Raw genomic sequence first — 24624 nt, 5'->3', positions numbered from 1 at the left:
GTGTTCTTACTTGTCACCGCGCCCATGTGAGCTCAATCCTGTGGCTCCAAAACAAAATGAAGATCGCAAAAAGGAAAAAATCACGGAATGTTACACACCCGCTCTAGAGCTAGTTTGGGTACCAAAGAAAGAACGATTTGTTCCACCTAGCTCAGGAACAGGGAAAGCAAATGAAGCTTCTTGCTCTTCATGTAGTTCCTGTACGGAAATAAAAGCTTCTCCACAACCTTCACCCACAATAGTGGACCTCCATAAAGCTACAAAGGAATCCACACCTCTCAGTGTTCAAGAATCACCTAATGAACCACTTCAAGTTCGATCCTGGGAGAGTACCTTACCACCCTTGCAACTCGATGAGGCACCTAAGGTAATAGAAAACTACTGGCAAAAATCCTCACCTATTATCGACTGGAACAATTGGTTTGAAAGGGTGACAAGTACATTTCAAATGATATGATCTACCCAAGGAAGGGGGGAATGTTTGCTGACAGTCATCATTCACTCACTCCCCTCTCAACCTTGTTTCCCTGACCTCTCAATCACCAATCTTAGGGAATGTATATATATAAAGCCTTATACTCACAAAAAAAAACAAAAATAATAAAGAGCAAGAGCAATTAGCAAACGAGTATGCACAATAAAAGTCAAAACATTGACTCAGACCTACACATTCACATCCAGTACACTGAAACAGAAACCTATGTCATTAAACACATTTGATCCTCATCACTCGCGTGATGGAGGGTAGGTAAGATTAGTACAATAGGAGTGTTTCTATTTTAGAGTTGAGTGATTAGCAAAGTTCCTTTTTCCCACTAATGTGCCTCCTAGAGGTATTCTTTGTGTTTCCTAGTCTGTACAGGAACAATTGCTGTGGTTAGGATTTGGACCTTCATGGAATCTTTATCTCGACTCACTCTTCAAATCAAGCGCGACCATCGACACAAACAGGTGTTTCTTGTCCATTAGCATTGCCCCTTATCTTTTTTGCATCTATAATTGTCTGCTTTGATTGTGATTGGTAGCATAATATCCAACACATTTGCTTAGTAACAAACATTTAATTCAATGTAATTTTTTGTCATAATCACTTGTCTAGATTTAAAAATCAAGCAGTCTGACTAAGCTAGTTTGACCAAGTTAGGTGTTACAGATCTTCTCTTAATACCATGGGGAATGCCTTCCTAATAATCAATGGTTACTTAGGTTCTTAATCCTATTTAGGTAGCATTGTGTGAAATGTACTAGGGCTTTCTAGTGGGCTTAGTCCCTATTGACCTTTAGCTTAAGTATTATAAAGGGAGTTTACTTGTGTGATGAGCCTGGGGAGGGTAACAGTGTTATATGACCCTCTAAAATTACAAAATTAAAATGTTGAAAACGAACAAACAAAAAATCAAAGTGCCACAATGTAAAATATTAAGTTGGAAGAGAAATCTTAGCTTGATTGGGTACTTCACTCACATGTATCGCCTATGGTACTAGAGCCCTAGAGGTTCCCAGTGTGGGCGCTTTTCCTTGAAAAGCAAAAAACCCAAGGCATACAAAATAAGCACACACATCAAAATTGACACTGTGAAAAGACTTTGGGGGGTCAAAGAAAAGGTAATCAGTCAGGCGATGATTTCATGAGAAATTCCTTTTATCGTAGCTTAACTACAAGGTCTTGTAGGTATAGCCTCTAGTCAGCCCTCGAACATGAAATACTTGGCTCTCGTGATTAAACAACTTAATTGACCAGAGAAAATTAACAAGCTTACCCATGGTATTAATAGTCTATCTCTAGTGCCTTTCGACCGTTAAATTAGCGACCCCAGACTTGTTTAATTTTTGACCTTTACATTTGTTTATGCATTTGATTACATTGCAATTTAATGTTTATTGCTGACAAATTGTTTAAAATTCTGTTACCAATCAATTTGTCTACCTAAAATTACATAATCTTTTTCATTGCTTATGAGAATGCAATTACTGTGCCAATGTTGTTTGATTTTGCAGTGACTGAACAAGGCTAAGGACATTCATCTCAAATGCTCTTCCACCTCGACGAACGAGCTTCAACTCAATAGCTTCCGAGGACGGAATCTACATCAGGAAGGGGGGCATGTTAACCCTCACGGCTCACGGACACCCTATTACCTACGACGGACGTTGTAACCTTCGGCGGACATTGTATTATTTATTTGGAAGAGTTAGGTACCGGACTTGTCAGTCCAATAGGAAAAGGGTAAGAGTGATCGCTGATGAGAGGCACACTCTAACTGGAACATTCAAGGGATTAATTGGCTAAGCATTGGCACCCAAGTGTGAATGGGGCGAGCTCATATAAAAGTCAACTAAACCTAAAATTCACTCATTCTCTCATTTGTGCAATAGAAGAGTGCTCTTGCTCCATCTCCATCTCCATCTTCTTCTTCTTCACCTCCTTGTGTGTGTGTATGTGTGTGTGTGTGTGTGTGTGTGTGTGTGTGTGTGTGTGTGTGTGTGTGTGTGTGTGAGAGAGAGAGAGAGAGAGAGAGAGAGAGAGAGAGAGAGAGAGAGAGAGATGGGTGATCGAGCATTACGAAGGCATGGCGGCGGTAAAGCGGTTGAGCACGGCGAAGCGGTGGCTCCTTCTCCTTTGCAGCGAGGAATCCTCCACGAAGCAAGCGTAGAGCGGTGAGTGACACACCATCGCCTTCTTTGAGCTTACTAGTTTAGGCTTGTTGTGTGCTTGGAGCCATTTGTGGCTCGCACACGGTGTATCGGAAAGTTCCTTGCATTGACACGTGCAACATACGCACACAAAGGGGGGGTCGACCAAGGGAGGTTGGGGGTGTGCTTGGGGTTATACACCCTCTCACACACTCATTTTTCACACATTCTCACTTGGTGAAAGGTGCAAGAACTCCATTTCCTTCTCCAAGCTTGTTGAGAAGTTAAGAGTCTACACCAACACTCTTGGCTATGGAATGCAAAATCCAACCAAGAGCCATGCTTCAATGCTTAAAATTTCCATCTTCTCCATCTTCATTACTATGCTATTATGCTATGGTAAGCAACAAGAATGATGATAAGTGAGGAATTATTTCTTTTTCCTACAAATGATTCTTCTTTCTCTTACCCTATCCTCATTCCCCGCTAGCTCTCTCCATGTTCAAAGGTGTTTGAGGCCTTGGGACTGAGGCCGGGGATTGTTAATGCTTTTACAAAGTTTATGTTATGCTTGTGATGCATGAAGCTTTCCATCTTCATAGCATTACCAAGGTCACAAGGAACACAAAGATGGTATTGTACCAAGTCTCTCTTTATGGGAGAATCTATAATACAATATCCTATTGAAGGGGAGACCGACTCCACATAAATCTCGTCCTCAATTGTTTCCAATTTCTTTGATTCTCTCTCTTGCAAAAGTATTGTTCATGCCAAGTTAATTAATTATAATGGTTATGTTGCTACCGCTAATTAAGTTCACCCTCTATGTTCTCAAATTAGTCTTATAAAAATGCTCACTCTAGATCTACTAATTCTGTTATTCTCAAAGGTCATGGGCCATTTCCATTACATTGGTAATAGAGCTATTGGTTTCTCTTTTATTGTTTAAGAATAGGGTAAGTGGGACATGGATCTATTATCTTGGTTGAGAAGGACTTAGTTTGAGGGACAACCGTCGTGAATATAGTCTTAATAATAGAGTTTCTCAGAGATTTCGTTTGGCTTAACCATTATTGAGCTACTAGCAAGCTCAATAGGAACTATAATCAATCGAGCAATGTTAGACACGCTCCTTTAGTCTTTGCAATCAACAGTCTCAAAACCATGGGTGTGGCTGCTTAAGGACTAATTTTCAAAGGTAAAGAAGAGTAGTAACTAAGGTTTTTGAGGGTACCAAAGCACAAAGTAATTTTATACATAAGTTTAATTATCATGGCTGACAATAATCAAGAGAGTAGAATGAATATTGAGACAACTTTGATTTTGCTCATAAAGGTGCTGATGATGATGCCCCCATGTTTGTTAATTATCTTGTTACTAGGTTACAACAAGCTATGGGCAACCCTGCTTTGCAAGCTGAAGTTATTCAAAAACTTCGTGCTTATGAGATTTCCCTTCCTCTTCAAGAGGAGAGAGAGATTAGAAGGCCTCCTGATGAGACTCCTAGAACAAGATTCTCTCCCATAAGAGAGGAGGTATCCAAAGAACGAGAAAGAAGCAAATCACTAAGTTCCTCTGAAGATGTGGCTCCATGAAGACGAAGATATAGACGGTCACCAACGCCTCCCAAGAGGAAATGGTCAACCCATAGTCTTTCTCCTCGTCACTCTGAAAGGGAAGAGAGGAAACAGAGGAAGAAAAAGGCAAGAAAGAGGTCACCCTCTTCTCCTTCTTCTTCACCTTCCTCCTATTCCGACAAAAGAAATAGATATTCTCTTAGAGAATACAAGAGGGGAGGACATCACAAATCTTACCCTGCATGGCGAAGGTCCCAAAAGCTCAAGAAGTTCAAAGAGGGAGGAAATAGTATTTCTTTTCTCATTTATGATGGCACTTTTGGTGCTACCAACAAAGTTTTGGACTTCATCCAACAATTTGATGCTGCCTTTGGAGACAAGGGCTTCACAGAGTCCTCCAAGCTACGCTATGTAGGTATGCACTTCCAGAAATTCACTCGTCAATGGTGGGCTAGCCTTCGTGGCAATGGTGAAGCCCCAAAGACATGAAGAACTCTAAGAGTTTCCATTATGAAGAAATTCCTTGCAAGAGATTTAAGGAACAAAGTGCTTACTGAACGGTGGAGTTTGAAGCTTCTCATCCATGAGTCTATTCACAAATATGTGGACAAGTTTTGGGATTTACATCTCAAGGCTACTGTCTTTCAAAAAATAGACTTCGCCAAGCAAAAGCAACAATTATGTGTAGGATTACTTGAAGAAATGGCCGAGTATGTCAATTCTCAATGGCCTAGTTCTATCTCGGAAGTAATCCACCACAGTATGGTTGCTTCATGCATCAATTTCCAACAAGGGGCTAAAAGGAATGCCAAGCCCATGGAAAACAAAGATTGAAATGAAGCAAAGGGGAAGAACAATGCTCAAAATTTTTCCCGAGGCAACTCTATCAACAACAATAAATCTAAGGAAAAAGGAGTCTAGAAAGCCAATCATCGACTTTCTCCCAAGGAGCTAGACCGGTGCTTCAAGTGCGAGTAGCAAGGACAGGCCTATTGTGCTTGCCACGAAAGAAATGTGCGCATGAGCCGCCTAGAGCCTCTATGGTTGAAGCTCCAAAATAGGATGCTCATTGCAAAGGTTTTCTCCTTTCCTATGCTTGGGGAAAGATGCAAGACCATGATGCCTTTATTTTTTTTTACCCTGGTTCAACTGACAACTTCATAGCCACTGAGTTGACCACCACACTAGGCATACAAGCCCACAAGATAGGAGATGCATTGAAAGCGGATGGAGCTATCAAGGGACAAGAAGTCTCAACTACTCCCTTAATTGGAAAGTTGAGGCTTCATGTCCAAAGCTATGTGGACAAAGAGGGTTTCTTTATCTTCCCTCTCAAACATGAGGATGTTATTCTTGGGGCAGCGTGGTTCAACTGCATGGCTGCCAACATGAAGTTCCCTGAAAAGAGAATCTACTTCATCGCCGACAGAGAAAAGAGTATGTACATAGATGCTAATGAGTCGGGGAACACCATATCCCTGGTAAATACGCTTGCTTTTGATGAGTGTTACCATGCACCGAGCGATTTTTTCTGAGCAAGGAAAAACTCGAGCAAGTGTTTGGACACGATATAGTAAATTTTATCGTCAATAGATTATTTATCATTTGTTATATATTCATGCACCACAACAAAAAGGGTTATCAATGAATAGACTACCTCCTAAATTCCAAAACATCAAATTTTTTTTAAAAGAAAATAAACACAATATTTGAAAATATTATCTTCTCTCTTAGGCTCGCTTGGGCTTCACATGTTTGAGCATAAAGTAAGATTGATAGAATAATAAGAGCTCTAGCCCTGTACTTAATGTTCAAGTCATCGTAAGTTTCTTTTTGTAAGGTCATTTGTAGTGCTCCTATGTCTAGTACTTTGGTTCTTGATTGTCATTTTTTTATACTTGAGTGTTGAGATGTCGAGCTCTACACCTTGAGCTGGCATCCACTATAGGTCTTGGCCGCTTATGGCATTTACTCACTGGCGCGTTAGGTGACCGATACGGAGGATCTTTGACAGTGATTCTACAGCTGGACTACACTTATAGTACCAGCCTAGTATGCTTCTAGCGAGTTCACACTTAGTGACCGCATGTACATATGTGCTACTTTTCAGCTTTAGCACTTAGTCATTTTGTACTCTCTTTTCTGTGAAGAAGAAGAAGAAGCTTTCCATCTTTGTGTGCTTTGTGCTTGTCTTGTGTAGCTCTCTTGCATCCTCATTCTTTACATGGTATCAGAGCCTGGTGCAGGCAAGAGAGGCTAAGAGAGCAAGAGCATCACAATCCCTTCGTTCGCAATCCACGACCACATGCCACAAGTTTTTCGCACAAGTTTCTGAATAGGTCTCCAAAGTGAAATATACAGAGATTTACTGTACAAGTACAGTGGTTGTATGTACGCTTGATTGTGGACACTCGTTGAGTGTAGAAAGCGTTACAGGTACCATGATAGCAGGTTCAGTAGATTTGCAGGTTTTTGCAGATTGCAGCTATTTTGTCTTAGTGCTTCAAGATGTCTGACGGTTTCAGTCAGATTGTTACTGAGAAGCTTGAGAAAAATAACTACCCTGCATGGAAGTTCAGAATAACAAATTTCTTGAAAGGAGAAGGTTATTGGGACTATGTAGAAGGAGACAATGAAAAGGAACCAGAGATTCCCGAGGCAAATGCTACAGCAGAACAAAGGAAAGCTTTGAGGGACTGGCAACAAGGCCAGAGCAAAGTGATGTATTGGCTTTCTATGAGCATCACAGATGGCATGATGGGCTATCTACAGGATGCTGAAACCCCCGCCATTGCATGGAGAAACTTAGGTAGAGTGTTCGAGGTTAACACCAAGGCCAGGAAGCTTCAACTAAAGTCGGAGCTAAATCAGGTTAAGAGGAACAACCTCTCAATCAATGATTATGCCTTGAAGATCAAGAGTATCATTGAGGCTCTTGGATCTATTAGAGAAACTTAGGCAGAGTGTTTGAGGTTAACACCAAGGCCAGGAAGCTTCAACTAAAGTCGGAGCTAAATCAGGTTAAGAGGAACAATCTCTCAATCAATGATTATGCCTTGAAGATCAAGAGTATCATTGAGGCTCTTGGATCTATTAAAGTCTCAGTGGAAGACGATGACATTGTCCGTGCATGCTTGGATGGTCTAGGAGATGAGTATGTACATTTTAGGTCATCCATGAATACAAGAGACGACATCCCCGTGTTCCAAGATTTGATTTCTATGCTTATTCTTGAGGAGAAGAACCTTGACCCATCTTCTTCTCATGGCAGAAATAATTCTGAACAGGCCTTCTATTCTAACTCCAACAGAGGTAGAGGTAGAGGTAGAGGTCGTGGTCGAGGCCCAAGGGGTTGCAGGGGCCAATTTCAGGAAGGTCAATCAAATCAAAACAATACAGGTGGCAGGGGAAACCAGTCTCAAGGAAGGGGGAGTCAAAGAGGTCGTGGTGTAGGATCAAGCAAGCAGCAACATACTCCAGATAGCAGAGAATGTTGGACTTGTGGTGAAAGAGGTCACATGTCACATGACTGTCCAAAGGGAAAAGCAAGTGGAAAGAGAGAACAGGGCAACTATGCATCTACTAGCAGAGATGTAGATGACAACAAAAACGAGCGCATGTTTGTTATGCAGCATGTAATGAATACAATGACTGCAGATAATTCCACCCAAGATGATGTTTGGTATGTGGATTCAGGTGCCTCTAATCACATGACGTCTCGTGGAGAGTGGTTTAGAGATATGCGCAAACCAGATGTGTCAGGCTATGTGCATACAGGAGATGACACAGCTCACCCCATTGCTCATGTAGGGGACATACCTCTAAATACGAAGAGTGGGAAATCAAAGTACTTAGCAGATGTACTTCATGTCCCAAACATTACAAAGAATCTTGTTTCTGTTGGACAAATGGTTGAGCAGGGTTTGCAGGTTCGCTTCAATCCAAATGGCTGTTATGTAGAAGATTTCCAGAATGGCTGTAAGCTGATCACAGAGGGAAAATGTGTGGGCAAAATGTTTACGCTGAATGTAGACATGCCTGAAGTAAAAGCTGCATTATTTGCACAGGGCACAGGTGTTGTGGCTAATGTTGACATTTGGCACAAACGCATTGGCCATGTCAATGAGCAGAGATTGCGCAGCATGCAATTAAAACAGATTGTAAAAGGTTTGCCCAAATTCAAGGTGGATGGTATGCATAAAGTGTGTGCAACATGCCAGTTTGGAAAACAGTCAAAGGGCTCATTTCCACATGAGCGCAATGTATGTAAAAAGCCACTTGAGGTGGTGCACACAAATTATTGGGGTCCAACCGATACTGTAAGTATACATGGTTGCAGGTATTATGTCTCTTTCATTGATGACCATACAAGGAAAGTATGGGTCTACTTCATGCGTAACAAAAGTGAAGTGTTTGGTCACTTTCAAGACTTCAAAGTCATGATTGAGAAGGAGACAGATATGAAAATCAAGACATTGAGGTCAGATGGAGGGAGAGAGTACTTCTCCAATGATTTTTTAGATTTTCTGCAAATGCATGGTATACGCAGGCAGTTTACATGCAGATATACTCCACAACAGAATGGGGTCGCAGAAAGGAAAAACAGACACATTGCAGAGGTTGCACGTGCATTGATGAATGAGAAGAACATGCCTCATCATTTCTCGGCTGAAGCCGTAAATACAGTTGTGTACATTATGAACAGGACACCTACAGCTGCGGTGCATGATGTAACACCTGAGGAAAAGTTTACAGGTACAAAGCCTGATTTGGCACACTTGAAAGTGTTTGGCTGCATAGCTTATGTGCATGTACCAGATGAGTTGCGTAGGAAATTGGATCCTAAAGCAGAGAAATGTATTCTTGTGGGATATTCCCGTGAACAAAAGGGGTACAGGTGCTACAATCCTACTACACAAGAATTACGAGTGAGCAGAGATGTAGTATTTGATGAGATGAGCAGCTGGTACAGTAATGCACATGGCACTATTGGGTCTGATGTAAAAGATGATGTGGTTGTACAAAATGTGAGGCCACAGTCACAGGTTTTGAGTGGACCACAAGAGTCCTCTTCTCGTGGCTCTGTTGAGAAACCATGGAATGGTAGACTACGTACGCAGGTTACTCCACCAACAGGTACAGGGAATGTATCACAAAAAGGAAAGGAAAAGGTTGATGAACCTCCCTTTATGGCTGATGCATCATCAGGTTTTTCATATGTAGACATGGATTCAGATGGTTCTGAACAAAGTCTTGATGAGGAATTTGGAATTCCGGCTGTCAGGACACCTGATGTAAGGAAAGTACAAGAAGATGCTAGAGGGCAAAGGAGTGACCCAGGACCACGCATATCTAATAGAGTCAGAAATCCAGTTCAGAAATTGACTTATGATGGGTATCTAGCGCATCACCAAGCCTACATGGCTAAGGTAATACAAGATGTGGAGCCCACATGTTTTGAGGATGCAGTTGGAAATGTGCATTGGGATGATGCAATGAATGAAGAGATGGCTGCATTGGAAGCAAACGACACATGGGAGTTGGTGTCATTGCCAAGTGGCAAGAAAGCTATTGGCTGTAAATGGGTGTATAAAACCAAGCATAAGGTTGATGGTAACATTGAGCGTCACAAGGCAAGGCTGGTCGCAAAGGGTTATGCACAGACGTATGGCATAGACTATGAGGAGACCTTTGCTCCAGTGGCAAAGATGACGACTGTGAGAGCTGTCATAGCAGTGGCTGCATCTAGAGGATGGATTATGCATCAAATGGATGTAAAGAATGCCTTCTTGAATGGTGAGTTGCAAGAGGAAGTGTATATGGATCAGCCACTTGGTTATGTCGATCCAGGTTACCCAGATTAGGTATGCAGACTTCTCAAAGCTTTGTATGGTTTGAAGCAGGGCTCTAGAGCATGGTATGACAGGATTGCCAAGTATCTTGTTAGTATTGGTTTTAGGAGAGCTCATGCTGATCATTCACTCTATGTACGTGAGAGTGATGTGGGGATTGTGGTCATTACCATATATGTAGATGACCTTATTATTGTTGGTGACAATGCTATGGAGATTGACCATGTGAAGGGTCTTCTCAAACAGGAGTTTGAAATGAAAGATTTAGGCGAGTTGCGCTACTTTCTTGGCATTGAGGTGATCAGGACTCCAGAGGGTGCATGGATATCACAGAGACAGTATGCTTTGGACATGTTGTCAAAGTATGGTATGGCTGATTGTAAGCCAATTTCTATTCCCTTGGATGTGAATGCAAAGCTGAGTGCAGAGAAGGGTGATGTTGTTGAGGATGTCAACATGTACAGGCAGATTGTGGGTAGTCTAATCTACTTGACTATCACGAGGCCAGACTTGAGCTACACAGTAGGCTTTGTGAGTCAGTTCATGCAGCTTCCGCGGAAGCCACATTTGGATGGAGTACGATGCACACTTAGGTATGTGCAAGGTACTCTTGACTACGCATTGTTCTATGCAGTAGATGCACCATTAGCATTGTATGGGTATACAGATGCAGATTGGGCAGGTAGCATTGTTGATAGGAGATCTACGAGTGGCTTCATGTTCTCTTTTGGGAGTGCTGCTGTTACTTGGAGCAGCAAAAAGCAGCCTACGGTTGCTTTATCGAGCACAGAGGCCGAGTACAGAGGTGCAGCAGTTGCACGCTTTCCCTATCGTCTTGTCCTATCTATACTCTACAAGGCTGTGATCTTCATACAAAGACACCCTTCTTACAAACCACATCACTGACAAACACCATAACTAATAATGAAAGGCTTCTTTTGTTACAATAAAATCATGTTTTTCCTCAATTGACCAATATAGGAATCTTTTAATCAATTTCTAAAAACAACAACAAAAATTTATAGAGTTATATGCCTAGAATTTTCTAGAAAGGCATCGTCTTAGGTGTTTGGAAAAAATGTGTCTCAGCTTAATATCATGTCCTTTTCGATTTCAAAAATTCCCGTTGATTCTCCCTCTCCCTCTTATTTTTAGAAAATGCCAGGCACCCCACATGGTGCATGAAATAACTCTTTCTCTCTCTCTCTCTCTCTCTAAAGAAAAAACTAATCCGTTACTCTAATTCAAGACAAACATCACAAAATAAGACGTCTCATGTCTTGCTGGGTATTCAGTATTAACAAACCAGATACCAATCTTTGCTTACACAGAAGGCAAAAAGTAGTTCAACCTTGATAAAAGGTGGTCCTCCAAACAAGAAATTACCCATAGCATACATACACGCTATGTTACAGCTTCCTTTTGAATCACCGACCATGCTCAATGTTGAGGCGGCTTTGATAGAATCATGAGACATGATGATTACATGCATTACTTATTTGTCAAACCATTTTTTTCTTTTGCCAGCAGCAGTCACTTTAGAAGTCAGCAAAACATCTTATGAATTCCAAAGGGACACATACTGAAACCTCACCATCAATCCTTTGCTCGCACAAAGACACCTCACACAGTACCCGATCAACACAATTATGACGAGGGCTAGCATACCTCACAAATATCGGATCAACGCAATTATGACAAGGGCTAGTATCACAATCAAAAGAACCATCAAGATGAGGGACATCACTGAACACCCACTGCTTGTCTTCTGCCCCAGTACGCCTAGCCTCCTCTGCATTGCGTTCAATTGTGTATTTGTTCTGTCTGTGTCGTCATCTAAATTATCCAAAAGCTTTGAGTGCAAATCCAGCGTTTCATTTACAGCCAAGGCAATGTTTTTTGTGCTTGTCACTGTCTCTTCATGATTCAAAAGGTCATCATCTTGCTCCCGCATGATCTGTCAGACTGTCATTGAAGCCGAGCAATTCCATAGTTATCTAAGCCTGTTGTTCTATTGTTCTCTTTAGGTTCCCCTCTCCCATCCTGACCCAATAGATTAATCCTGTTAGAAGCTTGGGAGGAATTTAGGCTGTTTGACATCTGATTCATCCTAGAATGAAGACTCAAAAATCTGTTTTGTTGTTTGCTTAAGTCCTTTTCATTCAAAGATTTGGTGAGGGAAGGATTGCTAAAGATGGACTGAAGGCTGTCAAGGTGGGAACCAAGCATGGTGATATTCCGTCTGAGTCAAGACACAACAAGCAATCATATACGATCAGAGTGCCATTGAGCACATGGATAACTTTAAGGGATCCATTAGTAAGTGAGGCAATTTTGGATTCACAGACAACCACAACACAAAGTTTCAAAAGAACAAACATGCAATATCACTAAGAGATGACTGAGTGAGCATAGGAGGTCAAAGAGAGAGCAATGTATTACTAGCTTGTGGCAAAAACGAGGCGAGAATTGTTAGCAGCATGGGACCCACTGCCAACGGGGGCTACGGAGTTGCGCTCTGCAATGCAGGCTACTATATCCTCTGCAAGCCAGACTGCATCTTCAAACTCTTGGATCCATGAATCATTCTGTGCCATCATATATGACCCTACAATGACGTGCAAAGGAAGAGCGGTCCCAAGTTCATGCGAGAGCGAAGGGCGGGGGCGCCTTCAAAACGCATTCACAGTCCCTCACATCATGCCAATGTCAAGCAGAAAAAACAATATGCGCTTTGTCTCTCTCTCTCTCTCTCTCTCTCTCTCTCTCTCTCTCTCTCTCTCTCTCTCTCTCTCCTTTCTCTACAGCCCTCCACCTCTAGAGGCCTCCTTCAGGCGTCCCTTTTCACCTTTCCATGCGAGGCTCGGCCCTCTCAGTTCTGCAGACCCACCCCTTCTAGGAAACCTCTATAGGCAGCCCTTGCTCGTCCAACTCTGGCTCCGTGACTCGGTCTTGCTCAGGATAATTAAACGAAGAGAGAGAGAGAGATATTTTTACAGCAGAGAGGATCAGAGAGAATTGGGGGGTTGGTCTCTTAGTTTTTTTTTTTAAATCTCTGAAAGAGCGCGCGCCAGCGTGCGCTCTTTCAGAGAGTTTTTTTTTAAAAAACTGAGAGAGAGAGAGAGAGAGAGAGAGAGAGAGAGAGAGAGAGAGAGAGAGAGAGAGAGAGAGAGAGAGAGAGAGAGAGAGAGAGAGAGAGAGAGAGAGAGAGAGAGAGAGAGAGAGAGAGAGAGAGAGAGAGAGAGAGAGAGAGAGAGAGAGAGAGAGTCATTGTGCTTGTGGGTGCCCAACAAAATAGAGAGCAGCACAACTGAAATTTATCACCGCGAGCTTGTGGCTATGGCATTCGCGGTGTGCTCCTCTAGCAGTCTCATAGATATGGCAACATCCAGCATGAGCAGAAGCTCCTTTGTGTTTGGACGGGCATTGCGTGCTGTACCCGCAGAAGCTACATTTGTTCCATCAAAGAGGGCCCTCACTGTTTCGGCGGCGACAACCGACAGGCCTTGCGGTTCCCTAGCAACATTCCTTCGGAATGCCTTGATGGAAGCCTACGTGGGGACTTTGGATTTGACCCCCTTGGTCTTGGATCCGAGCCCGAGCTTCTCAAGTGGCTTGTGTAATCAGAGATAGTGGACTGTAGGTGGGCTCACAAGAAGTTTTAGAAAAATTCTCACAATAATTCCCACATTGTGACTTACCTCAACATCATGAGTTTTTGTGAGAGAGACACCACATACCTAGCTAGGTACGATTGGGGGCAGGGGACCGCCGGCCCGATGGGGGGGCCGGCGGTCCGCTGCCCCCAATCATACCTAGCTAGGTATGTGGTGCCTCTCGATCAGAAGCTCATGATGTTATGCATGGTATGAAAAACACTGAAAAAAGACTCCGTTTTCCTACATGAGAACATTTCTAAATCTTCTTGCGGCTATGTTGGGTGCTGCTGAAATATTCATTCCAAAGCAGGAATTTTGAACACCCCATCCTGGTACTTAGCTAGAAAGGCCGAGTATTTCACAATTACGACTATCCTGTTCATAGTGGAGCTTATAGTCTTAGGCTAAGCTATGGGCCGAAGATGGGCAAACATCATTACGACTATCCTGTTCATAGTGGAGCTTATAGTCTTAGGCTAAGCTAAGGGCTGAAGATGGGCAAACATCATTACTCCAGGATTAGTGAATACTGACCCCATCTTCACCAATAACAAGCTAATAGGCAGAGATGTTGGATATCCCAGTGGCTTCTGGTTCAACCCTCTCGGTTGGGGCTCTGGTTCTCTTGAGAAGATCAAGGAGCTTAGGACTAAGGAGATAAAGAATGACATACTCGCTATGTTGGCCGTTATGGGTTCTTGGTTCCAAGCAATCTACACGGGCATTAGCCCCATTGACAACCTTACTGCCCATCTTTTCGACCCTGGTCACAACATTGTTTTCTCGGCTTTCTTGACCAAGTGAGCAATGATCGTTGTACCTCCATAACTTGGAGCAGATATTGACACTCACTTCCTTTGTATGCCAATTGAGAAGTTTGTAAAAACCTTTTTTTGGTTGGAAGGTCCTATTTTGTCGTGTAAGCTGTGCCTGCTATTGTTTTGTCAATTTACTTGTATCATGTTTCATTGCATTACCTTGAGGATATGAGTCAGTTTTGATTACAAAACATGCCTGTTCTGGTTGTTATTTACATCAAAAGTTTGCCACTGTTCTCTGACCAAATGCCTCTCATTCGATCCCTTCATCTCTCCCAGTTAATAAAGATAATGAAGTCTGGCTTGAATGCGAGAGAGAGAGAGAGAGATAGAGAGAGAGAGAGAGAGAGAGAGAGAGAGAGAGAGAGAGAGAGAGAGAGAGAGAGAGAGAGAGAGAGAGAGATCCACGACAAAGAGGAAGCAAGCAATCCAGGAGAGGGGCTCACGTTGCAGTATCAATTGTTTGTCTCTCTCTCTCTCTCTCTCTCTCTCTCTCTCACACACACACACACACACACACACACACACACACACACACACACACACACACACACACACACACACACACACACACACACATGCACACACACCCGTTTGATTCCTTTTCTCTTACTTGTCTCAAATCAGCAAAAGGTTTTGTGACTCCGTCTCTGCTACCATTTATGGACGACAATGTGGCCACAAGATTGTTCTTATGTTTGACGATAGCATCTATGCACTTTCTCTCTTTTGTGATACAACATTATGAAAAAATCCTCCTTTTTAATCATGGCCGATGTCAATTCTAGAAGGTTCGCATTGCTATTGAAAGCACACAAGGCATTGGAATGAAGGACACACTAGTAATAGTCCGATGGTCCCTCCAGAGTAGTACATGCAATTCTTTCACAACGTACACATGGCACTCAAGAAAGCAAAGGATATCATTCAAGTTCAAAAGCTACCTACACATTATGATGGACATGTGGCATTTGAGTTACCATCTTTTGATCTTTTTGTGCACGAACTTATGACAATTGCAACATGTGAATTTACCATGGAGAATAAGTTTGCACAAATAGAGTTTTGGAATGTGCTCAGAAAGATGGTACAGAAGCAAGATATGACTGTGTATCAATGTGTGTGTGAACACATTAAAGGAAGAGTATGGCTCTTTTGTTTGACACTATTTGAGATGCAACATGGCTACTTTGCTACACTATACTCAATAGAGTAACTATTGAGATCTTGATCTAATATTTTTCATTGCTTATGCTCGCTTGGTTTCTTGTCCGCTCGCAAATACTCGCTCGAGAATTGGGATTCCTCGCTTTTGATAAGTCAATGAAAAGGTCTATTTTTGCGTATATGATTTGTGTTAAAGAATCTGTAAATTATTCTAATATTTTCATAAGTAGCAATAAAGGGAATCAAGAGGAATTAGAGTTTTCTAATTTTCTAAATGGATCTCAAGATGTTTTCATTGATGACAACCCTAGCGAGCTACCTCCAAAACGAGGGGATGATGACCATGCAATAGAGATTCTACTAAGACGCTCACTGCATAAGAAACCTCCTTATTGAGTTTGACAAGAGGAGATCATGAGGCGAGTGCATCAATTGGTGGAAAAAGGGATGGTGAGACCTAGATCCTCTCCATTTTGTTGACTAGTACTTTTAGTGCAAAAAAAAGATGGCACATATCACATGTGTGTCGCCTATAGAGCACTAAATAGGATCACTAAAAGAAAAAGATTTCCCATGCTGTGGGTCAAAGATCTATTCGATAAGTTACAAGTTTTGTCTTGACAAATTCTCTAGTCGCATTCAAACTCATGATGGACAAAAATCTTTAGGCCACTCAAATTCTCTTGAGGAGTACAAGCGACACCTCTAGGTAATATTTCAAGTTGTGAGAGAGAATAATATTTTCATTTAATCAAAAGAAAAGTGATTTTTTCCTACAAGAGATTCAATATTTAGGTCACATTATCTCTAAAGATGGCACCCGTATGGATCCAAGAAAGTTAGAAGTAATAAAAGGATGGCCTAATCCAAGGAATCTACAAGAGGTACGAAGCTTTATAAGTATGTGTGCATACTATAGATGCTTCATAGAAAAATTCTCACTAATAGCAAGCCCATTACAGGACTTAACAAAAAAGAACGGTAAGTATTCACGGACTGCAAAAGTGTATGAAGCTTTTGAGAAGCTTAAGGAGAAGTTTACCTCTCAACTTGTGCTCACACTACTAGATCTCGCAAAGCCATTTGAGGTTCAATGTGATGCTTGTGGTGATTGTCTTAGGCTATTTTGCTTCAAGAAGGGCATGCCATAGCATATGAGAGTCAAAGACTCAACTCCAATAAGTGAGTATTGGGAAAATACCAAAAAGAGTTACTAGCTGTTTTATATGCCCTAGACACGTGGAAACACTATCTCTTGGGGACTCCATTCATCCTACGAATGGATCACAATGCCTCAAAAACTTCATGACGCAAAACAAGCTCTCCGACAAACAAATGAGGTGGAAAATTTTTCTTTTGTAATTTAAATTTCATATTGCTCACATTGCAGGCAAGCACAATCAAGTGGTTGATGCACTTTTACGACGGCCAAGGGTAAATGTGGTGTCTATAGAAACTCACAATGATTTATCTTTAATGATAGATAAGTATGCTACTGACCGAGACTTTAAGTATGTAATTACAGCCTTTGCATTAGGGGGGGAAAAAGAACCATTCACCTTGGAGGATGGCTCTCTTCCAAACAACAATAGGCTATGTGTTACTCACCCATACAATAAGAAAGTCATGTTTGAATCCCAATCTTCTCATTATGTGGGGCAAAGAAGGATTTCATAATCTACTCTTTGAGGAGTAAAAATGTATTCCTATTGGCCTACCATGAAAAGTAAACATACCATGAAGAGTATGTTCAAAATTCATGGTATGCCAAAAGTCAAAATTTGACCGAGGGAAGAAACTTCGATTGTTTCAGTCGACAGGCTTATTAAGAAAACACACTCTATGCCTGACTATTAAGGCACATCAAACGACAACCCTCTTTGGATCTCCAATTTTCAAGTATCATGGTGTGTCAACATCCATAGTGAACAAAGATCCTAGAATGAATAATAATTTCTGGAAGGGTATCTTTGAGAATCTAGGAATTAGATTAAATTTCTCTTTTGTCCTATCATCCACAAACACATGACCAAAGCGAAATAGCTAATCTAACAATTCTTGATCTACTAAAAGCCTATGTCATAGAAGTAGATCAACATTCTCAATGAGAGAAGTACCTACCTCTTATAGAATATGCATATAATGACATTGTACATACTTCTATGGAGAAAGTACTTTTTGAGGATAAAGAGGAAAGATCCACCTTACTACTTAAAGTACATGGGAAGATCTTCGCTTTTGCTGATGAATATAGCCAAAACTTACAAGAATATTTTCCAAAGATTAAAAAGGTTATATCCATCTTACAGCAAAGGCAAAAAGGGCTGATGCTGCTAATAAGCACAGAAGAGACTTTGCCTTTAAGGAAAATGATTGGGTCTTGCTAAAGTTTCTCAAGGCTCATCTAAAGCATACTATGGGCAACAATCCTACGGGCCACCAAGAGTATTATGCTAAACTAGCAAAAAGATAATGTGGTCCCTTTTTTCAAATTCTTAAGCAAATCAATGAGATGTCTTATTAGTTAAAATTGCCCAACCATTGGATCATGCAATTTTTTTTCCATGAGAGCCTAATCAAGCCTTACAAAGGAGCACCACCAAAAGAGCAGTAGACCCTCCAAAAACCAAAGATCAAGAAGAGGTACTGAATTTGAGTCCATATTATGACATGAAGACAGGTATTAAGACCCGTTAAGAAACCTGGACTAATGACTAGGCTTTATCTTCTCTACCTCATAGTGGAGGATGACTATGATTTCAAGATAGAGGTAATGTCATAAAATATAATATCTACCTAACCCAAATGATTTTCTCATATTAAACTGGTCATTTAATGTGGGAGAATAAACGGGAACAAGAGTTAGAATAGAGACATGTGATTCTAGACCTATCTCAGAAGGGGACCAAAAGGAGAGATGTTTGCATCTCAATAAGGGTTCAAAAGGAGATGGTCTACCAAAGATCAATGTGTAATAAGTTCTAGACTTATCTCAGGAGGGGACCAAGAGGAGAGATGGTTACATCTCAATAGGGGTCCAAAAGGAGATAGACGTCATTCAAAGAGAAACGTGCATCTAATGGAGCTTAAAGACCTAAGGGTTAGCTTCATTAAAGACCTCCAAAGGTTAGTGTTAAAAGTTTGTAGACCTTAGGGAAGCTAGGGCTATGCTTGAGGTGGGAGCCCGTGACCCAAGCTTGAGGTGCTTTTCGTGCTTGCTGACTAAGGTGCTTGAGGTGCTTGTCATGCTTGATGAGTAAGGTGATTGAGAAGCTTCCCATGCATGGGGGGGTAAGGTTCTTGAGGGTCTTGAGTCAAAAAGAGACCCTACAAAGGAGGGGAAAGCCCCAAAGTTAGGGGAATCTTTGACGTAACCTCCCACTCACCCAAAAGGCACCCCCTTTCTCAACGGGCACATGGACACATGTCAAGCTCTCCATATGCTTAGACTCATGGTGTGCTTGAATCCTATTGGCTGGGCTAAAGAGGGGTCCAATGAGCTTCTAGTCAAATTCAACAAATATCTAGATATTTTCAAGCTCTCGCTCTCTCAAAGGGGTAAGGAGGACACCTGTCATAATGCTACCCTTGTTGCTTGATATGCTTTATGCATGTGATTGGCTAGGCTTAGAGGGGTCCAATCATAACTAAGCTTGAGCTACAAGGGGGGGTCGACCAAGGAAAGTTGGGGGTGTGCTTGGGGGTATACACCCTCTCACACACTCATTTTTCACACATTTTCACTTGGTGAAAGGTGCAAGAACTCCATCTCCTTCTCCAATCTTGTTGAGAAGTTGAGAGCCTACACCAACACTCTTGGCTATGGAATGCAATATCCAACCGAGAGCCATGCTTCAATGCTTAAACTTTCCATCTTCTCCATCTTCATTACTATGCTATTATGCTATGCTAAGCAACAAGAGTGATGATAAGTGAGGAGCTTTTTCCTTCTCCTATGAATGATTCTTCTTCCTCTTCTCTACCCTCATTCCCCGCTAGCTCTCTCCACGTTCAAAGGTGTTTGAGGCCTTGGACTGAGGCCGAGGATGGTTAATGTTACAAATTTTATGTTATGCTCGTGATGCATGGAACTTTCCATCTTCATAGTATGACCAAGGTCACAAGGAACATAAAGATTGTATTGTACCAAGTCTCTCTTTATGGGAGAATCTATAACAAAAAAGCCTATTGGAGGGGGGACTGACTCCACATAAATCCGTTCCTCAACTGTTGTCAAGTTCTCTTATTTTCTCTCTTGCAAAAGTATTGTTCATGCCAAGTTAATTAAGTATAATGGTTATGTTGCAACCGCTAGATAAGTTCACCCTCTATGTTCTCAAAGTAGTCTCATAAAAATTCTCTGTTTAATTCTCTTAATTCCTCTATTCTCAAAGTTCATGGGCCATTTCATTACAACAAACATCTGCACAATCTCAAGGGCCTTCTTGAGCACTTGAGGGAACGATTTCCAGAAGAGGAGGGAGTCGTCCGCAAACATATTGGCCAGGAGTTGGTTGTTACCGGGCAGAGTTAACCCTTGTATCTCCCCCCACTGAACAGCAGCTTTGAGCATCATAATCAGAGGATGCAACCCAATAGTAAAGAGAAGAAGGGCAAGGGTGTATCCTTGCTTGATCTATCTTTTGGCTTCAAAGGAGCCCATAATTCTATCATTGAATAAGAGCTCAGATTGGCTACCCGCACCCAAAGTGTGTATAAGCTGACAGAGGTGCGGCCCAAAGCCAAGTGATTTCATGAAATCTTCAATGAAGGACCACACAATACTATCATAAGCCTTGTCCAAATCTAGCTGAAGCAGAATACACTCTTGCTTCATGAAGGCTACGTACTCAATGCCAACCATTACTGTCAAGATGTTATCATAAATAGACCTTCCTTTGATAAACCCGTGCTGATGCGAGGAGATGACTCTGTGAAGGAGGGGGGCCATTCTTATAGTGGCTGCCTTAGCAATGATTTTGTAAGCCACCAATATCATAGTTATGAGATGCCAGTGCTTAAGTTGCGAGCAAAAAACTTGCTTTGGGATAGGTTGACCAATGATTTGGCTAAGGTGATCGAGCATCATCCTAGCCATTACGTCTTAGTCTTGTGTAGCATTCCCACTCTCATATGTGAGCGAGTGGATGGAGCTGCGACTCTTCTTGACTTTCAAGGCCCTAAAAAAATGAGCTTGATTAGAAGCCTCTGGATGGAGGAAGGTCTTTCTGGATATCATTCTCACCCTCTTGACCTCCTCGAGTTGCTGCTTTGTCAGGTTGGATTTTGTTTCCAACCACCTTTTGTGTTCTTCTTCTGAGGCCAACCAAGAAGCTTTTTTGGGAGTCAGACTAGCAATCTCCTCTTCAAGCTACTTCCAGTGCTCATTTCAAGCCTTTTTCATCCTCAGGCCTGAGGTTTTGATCACTTTTTGAATACTTCGAGCAAAGAGGTCCCAAGATTTAGGTTTTTCAAGATAACATCTTTATTGAGTTTGCTCAAAGCTATTTTGGTAAGACTTCTAAAAAGAGGGTCCTTGAACAGGTGTGCCCCAATAACAAGTAGCTTCTTACTCCCCTTGGGGGTCTACCCCTCTCCATTGGATTTCCTAAGTTCCAATTGTAACGGTATATGGTCTTTGTTGGTAGCACTTTCATCTCAAAAAGCGACGTGATCCAATCAGCCTGGTGAGATCAATAGCATTTTTCAAGTCGTGAAGCCGTGTGGGCATACCGCAAGCTTGTGTATGTGAAGTCCGTCATGCTGTTCTAGGGACCCACCTCCCATATGTCCATCAAAGACCATTTCTCACAGAGACCCAACCATTTAGATTTTTCAAAACCTACCAACAAACTGGTTGAGTCTGTTCTATCCTTGCTTTTCTTCACCATATCAAAGTCACCAATCATTAGCCACTCTCCTTGAATAGGGGAGTCCCTAAGATGCATCCACAATTTGGCTCTATCCTTTACATTATTGCAAGGGCCATATATGTTGTGTGAGGGCCATGCCCAGGGACCACCGACTGTACCATATCCAAATGGATACATCATGATATCTGAAATCCCTCTCACTTGAGACCGACACCAAGACAAGATTCCTCCTGCTCTTTGATGCCAACTCAAGGGGGTGATAACATTCACTTTCTCTGATATTGATCCCTTAGCCCCGAAGAACCTTTGCTTACCACAAACTTACCAATCGAAGTCATCAGACTAACTTGAAACTCAACCTTCTAGGGTCAACTGGTGGAAATTCTCGAATTCACCCTTGGTTCAAGGTCATTGACGCTTTTTTCCTGGTTATGACCAAGCACAACCGTCAATGCGTTCCCCTAAGATGAGTGTATTATAATCTACACGAATCCCTTAATCCCAAGTTTTTCTCCCGCTCCGTAGATCGGAATCCCTTTCCCCCGCTCTTGACTTTACTTTTAGGACAACATAAAATTGGGTTCAACTTTTCGACCAACAATTAACCCTCTGGAATCCGTCCACCCACCGAACCGTTTGATAAATGCACCTTCCCAAGGTAATACTATGATACTAGAAAACAGTATTCTAATGATGTCGAACCAAGAATACATTTCAAGCATTTGAAAACATCATGCAAACTGTTGCATACCCTTGCAAATGTGCATTTATCAGGTCGTTCCCACCTTTTTCCTTTCTAAAATATTTTTACTTCCTTTTTACTTTAATATTAGTAAAATTATCTATTTATCTTTCAAGCAATCACATATACTTCTCCAGGCATATCTATCCTCGTCCTAGGACTCCGGTATCCTCTCCCCTCTGCCATGTGTGGAGGCGACGCCTTTACACAGATTTCGATTCTTATTTTGTTTCTTTATGTTGTGTGAAAAGGCTTCAAAGATAATCTACTTTAGGTTTCTTTTAAATCAATAATTCCAAGAAGAAGATAAAAGGTCCTGATGAGGACAATTGCGGAATAGCCCTTTTAGATTCTTAGCCTTTCCAAGGTTCTTTTTTACCAAACAATTTGAAGAGTTTCTTAATTAAATCACATCCTCCTCGCTTATCATGATCCCTCCATGGATCCTTTTTCCTTCCTCCTTTTCACGTTGGCATCAAGCCTACCCGTATCAGGCTGATTTCTAGACGCATCCGCGGGTCCCATCCACCTAGCCGGGACACACTCCCATTCAATCCCATTTCTAGGGTAATGAATGAACCCGAGCTCAAAACATAAACCAACGGTTATCAATCCTAGCCGAAAAGGACCATCCCCCATTGTATCCCACAGGTAAGCACCTACGTCGGCCTTTTGACAAACACGAAGACAAGTTCACACATAAATCTCTATATTATGCTAGGGCTATCCACGTCAATCTTCTCGGTAAAGTTTTTAATCCTAGTTTAAATTTGGATTAAGCTCCTTGAGTTATAATCCCTTAATTCCTATTTCCTTTTAATTTTTCTACTCAAAACAAGACCTTGAAAATCAACAAATCTCTTGGAAATTTAAAAGATTTGTCTCGACAAAAGTTTCGAGCTAACCCCTACTTTGATGAATCCCATTTTGGTCCCTTCTCATCATTTGTCATCCGTGGGGCATCTCCATGGAAGCGATGGGATTTTTATGTTCAAGCAACACGGTCATGACATCCGTGAAGCTATCCCCTTACTCCCCCCCTTCAAATTTGCAAAACAGACTTGAAATGAACAATGCATATGCTTTCTATAATGAGTTTTTCTTTGGTGTCTATATGCGTGGTACACACAAAACTTCAAAATACACTAACTTGCAATCTTGGACAATTAATCAGAAACTTCCTTTGAGTGCTTATGCAAGAGTGAAATCCTTCTATGCATGGTAGTGTAAAAATTGCGAAGTTCCTAAGAGTGGACATGCTAGTATATCGTAGAATATGCATGTAATAGTGTATGAATGATTAATAAATTCTTCTAAGAAGGGATTTAGGCGTACCTTTACTACCATGGAGAGGATTAATTAGGTTTTAGAAGAAGCTTATGGTTTCGGAACTTCCCATTTGGTAAGAGTAAAAAGACGGATGACTTTATGGGAAATCCTCTTTTTCAATTAAATTCCGTTGGTTATGCGTAGTGTGTATATGGTAGGGTCTTCTCCTTGCTTTGGAAGAGCAACGGTGAAGTGTATTGACGTAACCGATTCTTTTTCGCCGCTTCACTTTGCTTGAAAACCACTGATTTGGCTATGGGAATAAAGAGAGGTTAAGAAAATTCAAGCTATGGAAAGCTTGTAGGTTAAGAGAGAGAAGGTGAAGAGTGTAATGGTAATTTGGATTATGGTTATGGATTCTCTTGAGGAGAGAGAGGTGTGTAGGGGTGTGTGTGAAGGGGGATTAGCTTTGGCTTTCATAGCTCACTATCAATCTTGCACTTTCAAAATGTGAAGAGAAGTGAAGTGTTTAATGAGTAGGGAAGGCCTCCTTTCAAGCTTAATTTTATAAGGCCGTTAACTTATCGTGATAAGTTACTTTTGCATATCTTGATATCCTTTCTTCCTTTTCAAAGCTTCTCAAACAAGCTACTTATGCAAGAAGCTAATTTTTCTACAAGTGGCTTATGCAAGAAGCTACTTCTCCAACAAGTGGCTTATGCAAGAAGCTACTTTCTCAACAAGTGGTTTATGCAAGAAGCTACTTTTCAACACGTGGCTTTTTCAACAAGTTACTTTTTCACCTCACCCTTATTCTTTCTTTGTTTTTTTATGCAAATTTTTTTTCTTGAGATAAAACTAATATCCCATGCATTGGTTATATCCACGTTCCCATGGTGAAAACCGAAAGTGTCTCGTGGATAGCTTTGCATTGGTTATATCCATGTTCCCATGGTTAAAACCAAAAGCGTCTCGAGGATAGCTAGGGTACTTGACTATAGTCTGATTATATATATATATATTTTACTCAATT

At 41.5% G+C, this 24624-nt stretch overlaps 2 pseudogenes; one reads left to right on the top strand and one right to left on the bottom strand.

The window, feature by feature from the left end:
• Nucleotides 1-11732: 11732 nt before the first annotated feature.
• Nucleotides 11733-12660, bottom strand: LOC147423676 (syntaxin-52-like; annotated as a pseudogene).
• Nucleotides 12661-13402: 742 nt separating this feature from the next.
• On the top strand, nt 13403-14526 carry LOC147423675 (photosystem I chlorophyll a/b-binding protein 2, chloroplastic-like; annotated as a pseudogene).
• The last annotated feature ends 10098 nt before the right edge of the window (nt 14527-24624 follow it).

The sequence above is a fragment of the Adiantum capillus-veneris genome, chromosome 26 (genome assembly GCF_014529385.1).
Source record: "Adiantum capillus-veneris isolate H3 chromosome 26, ASM1452938v2, whole genome shotgun sequence".
In the NCBI taxonomy this organism is placed as follows: domain Eukaryota; kingdom Viridiplantae; phylum Streptophyta; class Polypodiopsida; order Polypodiales; family Pteridaceae; genus Adiantum; species Adiantum capillus-veneris.
The sequence above is the reverse complement of the archived record's forward strand: the minus strand, read 5'-3'. Positions and strand labels throughout refer to the sequence as shown.